The sequence below is a fragment of the Pristiophorus japonicus genome, chromosome 6, assembly GCF_044704955.1.
Source record: "Pristiophorus japonicus isolate sPriJap1 chromosome 6, sPriJap1.hap1, whole genome shotgun sequence".
Lineage (NCBI taxonomy): Eukaryota > Metazoa > Chordata > Chondrichthyes > Pristiophoridae > Pristiophorus > Pristiophorus japonicus.
In genome coordinates this window covers 179,559,297-179,568,603 of record NC_091982.1, presented here as the reverse complement: position 1 = coordinate 179,568,603, position 9,307 = coordinate 179,559,297, and positions in this window count along the sequence as shown.

Below are 9,307 nucleotides of genomic sequence, written 5' to 3'. Positions count from 1 at the left end.
GGTTCTGTTACATACTTCTCAAGGAACCCATCCCTTATGCACTCTAAGAATTCCTCCTCAAGGCTACCCTGACCAATTTGATTTGTCCAATCAATATGGAGGTTAAAATCACCCATGATTATTGCTGTTCCCTTTTTACAAGCTCCCACTATTTCCTGGTTTATGATCCGAGTTGGAGTTGCTATTGTTAGGGGGCCTATAGACTACGCTCACCAGTGACTTTTTCCCCTTATTGTTCCATATCTCCACCCAAACTGTTTCAACACCCTTATCATTTGAGCCAATATCGTTTCTTGCTATTGCAGTGATTCCATCCTTTATCAATAGAGCGACCCCACCTCCTTTTTCTTTCTATCTGTCCTTCCGGATTGTCAAGTACCGCTGAATATTTAATTCCCAGTCCTCGTCACCTTGCAACCACGTCTCTGTAATGGCTATCAGATCATACCCATTTGTCTCAATTTGTGCTGTCAACTCATCTATTTTGTTACAAATGCTATGTGCATTTAGACAAAGTGCCTTTAAGTTTGTTTTTTTTTACCCTTTATTCCTGCTTATTTCCTCTCTCCTTCAAACTCACTTTCTTTATGTTTGCTTTCTAATTCCAGCTTTACATCCCTCCCTTCTGAATCTATTTTCAGGTTCCCATCTCCCTAGCTAGTTTAAACCCTAGTTATTTGACTAGGTTTGCCAGTAATTAATCCTCAGTCAAACCTGAAATATATAAACCATGATCATATTGAATGGCCTACTCCTGCATCTATTTTCTATTTTTCTAGAACAGCAGACCAAATCAAATGCAAAGTTTGTTAAAATGCTACATTTTTTGGCAAAAAAAAGTTTGTGGTCACTATTTTCTAAGAAAGACTTGCCCTTTATTATGTGTGTAAAAACCTTTGTTTTTGGACAGCAGCCAAAAGGGCCTAAAGACAGCAGCTGTTACCACTGCTGCAGGCCACTCAGGATGCCTCTATGCCTCTATTTGCAGGCACAGGACCCTGCTGTAGGGCAGGTCTGTGCCTGGGGTACATTTGGCCAATTAAAACTTCAGATGTGCTCTGCTGACTTGCTCATAGGCGGGGGTGAATGGGATGGAATCGGAATCGTCCCTCTGGTTTTTCCCCCCTGCTCCTTCACTGGTGACAAGTTCAAAGGAGTAGTTCGCCCCTCCAGCGCAATCGCAGACCGAGCAGACATTCTAGAAAAAATGAAGAAATAAATAGTTCATAAATTCATCCATTAATGAGTTCATTAATGGATATACAGCACTGGATCTCTGGCACACCCTGGCTGAGTCCTGAAGGACAAAGCTGCCAGCCTGGGCCTACAGCAGGTGGTAAGAGAACCAACACGAGGCAAAAACCTACTTGACCTCATCTTCTCCAATCTACCAGTCGCAGATGTATCTGTCCATGACATTATTGTTAGCAGAGATCACCACACAGTCACTGTGGAGACGAAGTTCCATCTTCACACTGAAGACACCCTCCATCGTGTTGTGTGGCACCATCACTATGCTAAATGGGATAGATCTAGCTGCTCAAAACTGGGCATCCATGAGGCGCTGTGGGCTATCAGCAGCAGCAGAATTGTATTCCACCACAATCTGTAACCTCATGGCCCGGGATATCCCTCATTCTACCATTACCATCAAGCCAGGGGACCAACCCTAATTCAATGAAGAGTGTAGAAGAGCATGCTAGGAGCAGCACCAAATGTACCTAAAAATTAGGTACCAACCTGCAGAAGCTGCAACACAGAACGACATGCATGCTAAACAGCGGAAGCAGCATGCTATAAATAAAGCTAAGCGATCCCACAATCAACGGATCAGATCAAAGCTCTGCAGTCCTGTCACATCCAGGCATGAATGGTGGTGGACAATTAAACAATTAACGGGAGGAGGAGGCTCAATGAATAGCCCCATCTTCAATGATGGTGGAGCCCAGCCGCAAGTGCAAAAGATAAGGCTGAAGCATTTGCAATCATCTTCAGCCAGAAGTGCCGAGGGGATGATCCATATTGACCTTCTCCTGAGGTCCCCACCATCACAGAAGTCAGTCTTCAAGCAATTTGTTTCACTCCGCATGATATCAAGAAGGTTGAGCACACTGGATACAGCAAAGGCTATGGGCCCCAACAACATCCCGGCTATAGTGCTGAAGACTTCTGCTCCAGAATTAGCTGTGCCTTTAGCCAAGCTGTTCCAGTACAGCTACAACACTGGCATCAACCCAACAATGTGGAAAACTGCCCAGTATATCCTAGTCACAAAAAGCAGGGCAAATCCCAACAGTCTACTCTCAATCATCAGCAAAGTGATGGAAGGTGTCGTTGACAGTGCTATCAAGTGGCACTTACTCACCAATATCCTGCTCACAGATGCTCAGTTTGGGTTCCGCCAGGACCATTCAGCTTCAGACCTCATTACAGCCTTGGTCCAAACATGGACAAAAGAGCTGAATTCCAGAGCTGAGGTGAGAGTGACTGCCCTTGACATCAAAGGTTGCATTTGACCGAGTGTGGCATCAAGGAGCCCTAGTTTAATTGAGGTCAATGGGTATCAGGGGGGAAACTATCCACTGGCTGGAATCATACCTGGCACAAAGGAAGATGGTTGTGGTTGTTGGAGGTCAATACTCCCATCCCCAGGACATCACTGCAGAAGTTCCTCAGGGCAGTCTCCTAGGTCCAAACAACTTCAGCTGCTTCATCAATGACATTCCCTCCATCATAAGGTCAGAAGTGGGGATGTTCGCTGATGATTATACAGTGTTCAGTTCCATTCGCAACACCTCAGATAATGAAGCAGCAAGACCTGGACAATATTCAGACTTGGGCTGATAAGTGGCAAGTAACAGTCGCGCCATAAAAGTGCCAGGCAATGACCATCTCCAACAAGCGGCCCTTGACATTCAACATCATTACCATTGCTGAATCCCCCACCATCAACATCCTGGGGTCACCATTGACCAAAAACTTTACTGGACCAGCCACATAAATACTGTGGCAAGAAGAGCAGTTCAGAGGCTGGGTATTCTGTGGCGAGTGTCTCATCTCCTGACTCCCCAAAGCCTTTCCACCATTACAAGGCACAAGTCAGGAGTGTGATGAAAAGTTCTCCACTTGCCTGGATGAGCGCAGCTCCAACAACACTCAAGAAGCTTTACACCATCCAGGATAAAGTAGCCCACTTGATTGGCAGCCCATTCACCACCTTAAACATTCACTCCCTCCACCACCGACGCACCATGGCTGCAGTGTGTACCATCTATAAGATGCACTGTAGTTACTCGCCATGGCTTCTTTGGCAACACCTCCCAAACCCGTGACCTCTAGAACCTAGAATGACAAGGTCAGCAGGCGTATGGGAGCACCATCACCAGCAATTTCCCCTCCAAGTTACACACCATCCTGACTGGAAATATATCGCCGTTCCTTCATTGTTGCTGGGTCAAAATCCTGGAACTCCCTCCCTTACAACACTATGGGAGTACCTTCACCACAAGGACTGCAGCAATTCAAGAAGGCTCACCACCACCTTCTCAAGAGCAATTAGGGATGGCCAGCGACGCCCACTTCCCGGAATGAATAGAAAAAAGAAACAGGCCATTCGGCCCAACCAGGCTATGCTGCCGTTTATGCTCCACTCGAGCCTCCCCCCATCTTTCCTCATCTCACTCTGTCAGCATAACCCTCTATTCGCTTCTCCCTCATATGCTTATCTTGCTTCCCCTTAATTGCATCTATACTAATCGCTTCAACCACTCCCTGTGGTAATGAGTTCCACATTGTCACCAATCTCTGGGTAAAGAAGTTTCTTCTGAATTCCCTATTTGATTTCTTGGTTATCTTATGTTGATGGCCTCTAATTTTACTCTTCCCCACAAGCAGAAACACTCTCCCTGTATCCACTCTATCAAAACCTTTCATGATTTTCAAGAGAAAAATGACCCAGCATGTTCATCCTTTCCTGATCAGTGTACCCTTGCATTTCTGGTATTATCCTTGTAAATCTTCTCTGCACCCTCTCCAGTGCCTCTATATCCTTTTAATAATATGACAACCAGAATTGCACACAGTACTTCAAATGTAATCTAACCAAGATTCGATAAAAGTTTAGCATAACTTCATTACCTTTAAATTCTATACCATTTATGTATAAGTGAATTTATTTATTTACAAATGTTTTATTTTAAAACTGATAACCTTGAGGGACAGCACCTCTAAGAATGCAACACTTCCTCAGTGCACTAGAGTGTCAGCTTAAATTATATGCTCAAGTACCAGCTTGGGGTTTAAACCCACAACCTTCTGATTTGAAACGTGTGTATTACTCTTGCTTCTGAATCAGAAGATTGTGGGTTAACAGCTAAGAAGCAGACAGGATATGTACTTAATATGTATGTAATATGACCATTCGAAGGGTCATCGACCTGAAACATTAACTCTGTTTCTCTCTCCACAGATGCTGCCTGACGTGCTGAAATTTCCAGCATTTTCTGTTTTTATTTCAGATCCCAGCATCCGCAGTATTTTGCCTTTGTATTATATTCGAAGTGTCAGCTGTGGCTCAGTGGGTAGCACTCTTTCCTCTGAGTCAGAAGGTTCTGGGTTCAAGTCCCACTCCAGGAACTTGAGCACAAGAATCTAGGCTGACACTCCAGTGCGGTGCTGAGGGAGCGCTGCACTGTCGGAGGTGCGTTTTTCGGATGAGATGTTAAACCGAGGCCCCGTCTACTCTCTCAAGTCGACGTAAAAGATCCCATGGCGCTATTGTGAAGAACAGCAGGGGAGTTATCCCTGGTGTCATCGCCAATATTTATCCCTCAATCAACATAACAAAAATAGATATTCTGGTCATTATCACATTGCTGCTTGTGGGAGCTTGCTGTGTGCAAATTGGCTGCTGCATTTTCTACATTATAACAGTGACCATACTTCAAAAGTACTTCATTGGCTGTAAAGCTCTTTGAGACGTCCAGTGGTTGTGAAAGGTACTATATATATCCTAGTCTTTCTTTAAGTGCTTATCATGGCTACTTGGCTGCTTTCAGTCAGTAGAATATTATCAGCAGAGTAGGACTCCAGTTACACCTATATTTTTCATAAATAAAAAACATTAAATAAAAATCTGTTTACACACTGGAAGGACCCTCCGGCAGTAAAAGTGCTCCCTGTAATGCAAAAGATATGTTGGTGTTTAAATTTGTTGATCACTATCATCTGGTTAAAAATAGTGAAATTGTATGAAACAGGGTTACTGATGGTATTGGCAGGGGAAATTGGCCCATAACTGCAAACAAAAAAATCTAACACACTGAAGTCAAGAAAAAAAAATTCCTGGCCTTTTTATTTGAGGTAGCTTCTAATCCATGTTGTTTTTTCAGACTGATCATTGATCTACCTGTTACCCTGATGATATTTACAGCACATGCACACAAAACATTTTAAATTTAAAATTAATTTCATTATAACAGTAACTTTCTGTATCATCATAGTAGAAATGGTTAATATGGCCCAAAGGCCTCATCATTTAATGCTGTATTCCCCAATATGGCCTTCATTCACCTTTATGACATCAACTACAAGTGCGTTAGAAGAAAATGCAAATATAATCAAAAATTAGGTTATCTTATCTGCAGCTGTGAAATGTAATCAGTGCCAACTCTAATGCAAGCTGAACAAAACAATTTGGCAATATTGCTTAATGGTACTTAAGAGAATTGGGAGATTGCCTTAGGAGAGCTGCCGGCATCATCATCTCGTGTGCCTGCTTACCGAGTTTCACCTGTCAACTAGTTATTGCTCTCATTCAGGATAAGTGAAGTTCCTGGAGGAGAAAACAATCCTGTGCAACATCTTCCAAGCATTCTTGTCATATTTTAATTATTATTGAAAACCTTTCATGCATTAGAAATAGAGTTTCACCTGGCTTTCACAAGAGGAAACATTGTATCAGTTCTAGAGATGTGTATTAATGTGTGTAGAAATTTTTGGGTGAACAAGCAATCGTTTGCTTTGATCGAAACTGGTGAAGCATTACAGTGATCGTATTACGTCACAAGGATCATTCCTCTTCCAAGGTGCTGTTAAAAAGTTATCTAATAGGTACTGGATTTTCTTCATGTGCATTTGTCACTTGATTTTTTTATTAGATCACTAGAAACAACTCTTCCACACAGTGAAAATGCACTCCACTATTTATTTAAAGCTCCTCCCTCTTTCATTTTAAAAATTAAATACATACTTATCGCCATTAGAAATCTCTCCAATGTCTACTATCGACAGGGAGATTAACGGTTGCCCTAATATGATTTCCCAGAGACATTTACTAATCTGGGAGCTTGATTTCTATTTATTTGTTACCATCTAGATTGACATCATTAATTCTAAACAGCATCAACAAAACAGGGCAGGCGGCTTGTAACAAAGCAAGTGTTTGATGTAGTTTCAAACAGATGTTCCAGAATTGTTAATAATTAATGTTGTCGAGAAAAAAAAATGATGGGTAACCTTTGGCTCTGGGATACCACTGCTGCCCCACACCTTTGTTTGCTCTTGGTATATTGGGAATTTACATCTGCTATGGCATTTATTATTTTAAAACTCTAATATAGAACCACTGAATTGTGTTAAAATCCAGCTGCTCTCCCTCCAACGAGACTTACTATGTAGGTGGCTCAACCTGTGTCGGCATCAGTATAACAGCTGCAGCCAGTACAGCACACCAGAGACCAATACACGTCATAACAGACTTAGAATCACTACTTAGTATTGTAAGTGTGATCCCTACCCCTGAGCTAAATGTGTGTATAGCTAGTTGAAACCAGCCCAAAGCTTTGAGTTTTGAGGCTAGGTACATTGACAATTTCAAAACTGAGATTGATAGATTTTTAAAGGTTAATGAACCAAGGCTGTAGATTGAGTTAAGATACAGATTAGCCATGATCTAACTGAATGACAGAACAGGCTCGAGGGGCTGAATGGCTTACTCCTGTGCCTTTGTTCCACTACACACACACTTTATATATTATTTGCACCAAGCATCATGTGCAGATGCCTGCACATAAGTTGTGATTCTCTAAGATTCAGGGAGAGCCATTGACTGCCAACAATGTAAACTGGATGTTGTTGGTCAGGCAGCATTACTTATAGTTGTGATGCCAGAGAGTAAAATATAATAACGAGGTTTGTGTAGCACATCAATTCTCTTCTTGTTGAGATTTTACTCTATTGCAAACAAATGAAGAACTAATTAATTGAATTTTGGAATGTTCGAGAGATAGTTGGTATGCTACACATAGGAGCAATACATGGGTTTGTTCCAATGATTACCTACATCACTGCAAATTCTATAATTGGTGAGTCACCCTGGGATGCTGTCATAAAACATAGCAGCATTGGCAGAGGTCTGTGAGCTGGTCACTTGCTCACTATGTTAGCCTGGTAATGATGTGACACGGGAGTAGGGAGGGGAAGCTAAAGTAGGAGAGATAAAGAAAAAACTTTAATAAAATGGATGACTTAAAATAAGTTATTTGTTATAAACTCGAAGCTTGTTTAAAATGTATAAATCATACTACATTAATAGAATACAGACATATGTATCAATTACTTTGGAAGATACAGGTCTGAAAGGGCAACAATCTCCTCTAAGATTGCTGAACTGTTCAAATATGGTAAGTCTTTCCATTTGTTTATTTGATCTTTTTGCTAGTTTTTTCTTTTACCGAACATAATACTTTTTTCCCACAGAATACTGCTCTTTTGTATTGTAGATAGCTGGCCCCCCACATTCTACCCTTCGTAAACTAGAGGTAATCCAAAACTCAGTTGCCCATGTTCCAACTCGCACCAAGTCCCACTCACCCATCACTCCTGTGCTCACTGACCTACATTGGCTCCTGGTTAAACAATGCCTCAATTTCAAAGTTCTCATCCTTATTTTCAAAACCCTCCATGGCCTCGCCCCTCCCTATCTCTATAATCTCCTCCAGCCCCCCCAGATGTCTGCGCTCCTCTAATTCTGCCCTCCTGAGCATCGCTGATTATAATCACTCAATCATTGGTCGCCGTGCCTTCTGTTGCCTAGGCACTAAGCTTGGGAACTTCCTTCCTAAACCTCTCTGCCTCTTTTTCCTCCTTCAAGACGCTCTTTAAAACCTACCTTTTTCACCAAGCTTTTGGTCTACCTATGTGGTTCGGTGTTAAATTTTTTATCGCATATTACCACTGTGAAGCACCTTGGGACGTTTCGCTATGTTAAAGGTACTATATAAATACAAGTTGTTGTTGTTGTAGTTTAATCTTCAAAACTTTTGGAAATGGTGTGTGATTTACTCAGTTATCATCATCATCATAGGCAGTCCCTCGGAATCGAGGTAGACTTGCTTCCACTCCTGAAGTGAGTTCTTTGGTGGCTGAATAGTCCAATACGAGAGCCACAGACTCTGTCACAGGTGGGACAGATAGTCGTTGAGGGAAGGGGTGGGTGGGACTGGTTTGTCGCACACTCTTTCCGCTGCCTGCGCTTGATTTCTGCACGCTCTCGGCATTGAAACTCGTGGTGCTCAGCGCCCTCCCGGATGCACTTTCTCCACTTAGGGCAGTCTTTGGCCAGAGACTCCCAGGTGTCAGTGGTGATGTCGCACTTTATCAGGGAGGCTTTGAGGGTGTCCTTGTAACGTTTCTGCTGCCCACCTTTGGCTTGTTTGCCGTGAAGGAGCTCCATGTAGAGCACTTGCTTTGGGAGTCTTGTGTCTGGCATGCGAACTATGAGGCCTGCCCAGCGGAGCTGAGCGGGTGTGGTCAGTGCTTCAATGCTGGAGATGTTGGCCTGGATGAGGACATGAGCATTAATGAAGTTACAAGACAACAAATCCTAAAATGATCACCTCTACAGTGCAGCAGGGACTTGCTTGTGGGAATGAGATAACCAATTTTGTATTTAAAACAAAAATAGGTTTTGCCTCTTACATTACACTGTGAGGTTCAATACAATTTATTAACCTGGTCCTTGTTTTGGCTCCCTTGAGTTTTCCTCTTCAGCAGTAGCTTCAAACTCAAGGGAGTGGATTTCCCCCCCCAGAGGAACTGGCCTGTGGAACGCACAGGCCACAGGCCAGCCGGTACTCCAGGCGGGAGTTGTGATCCATCTCGAGGATCAGGTCCGGTGGGATGCGGACAGAAAGCCAGCGCCCACAGGTCTCCGGCCCCCACTATATCAAGTGAACCGACCCAGAGTGGTAGCGGCCCAGGCTGGGTTGATGGAGCAGGGAGAAGCTCTGCTGCCCACCCTCACAAA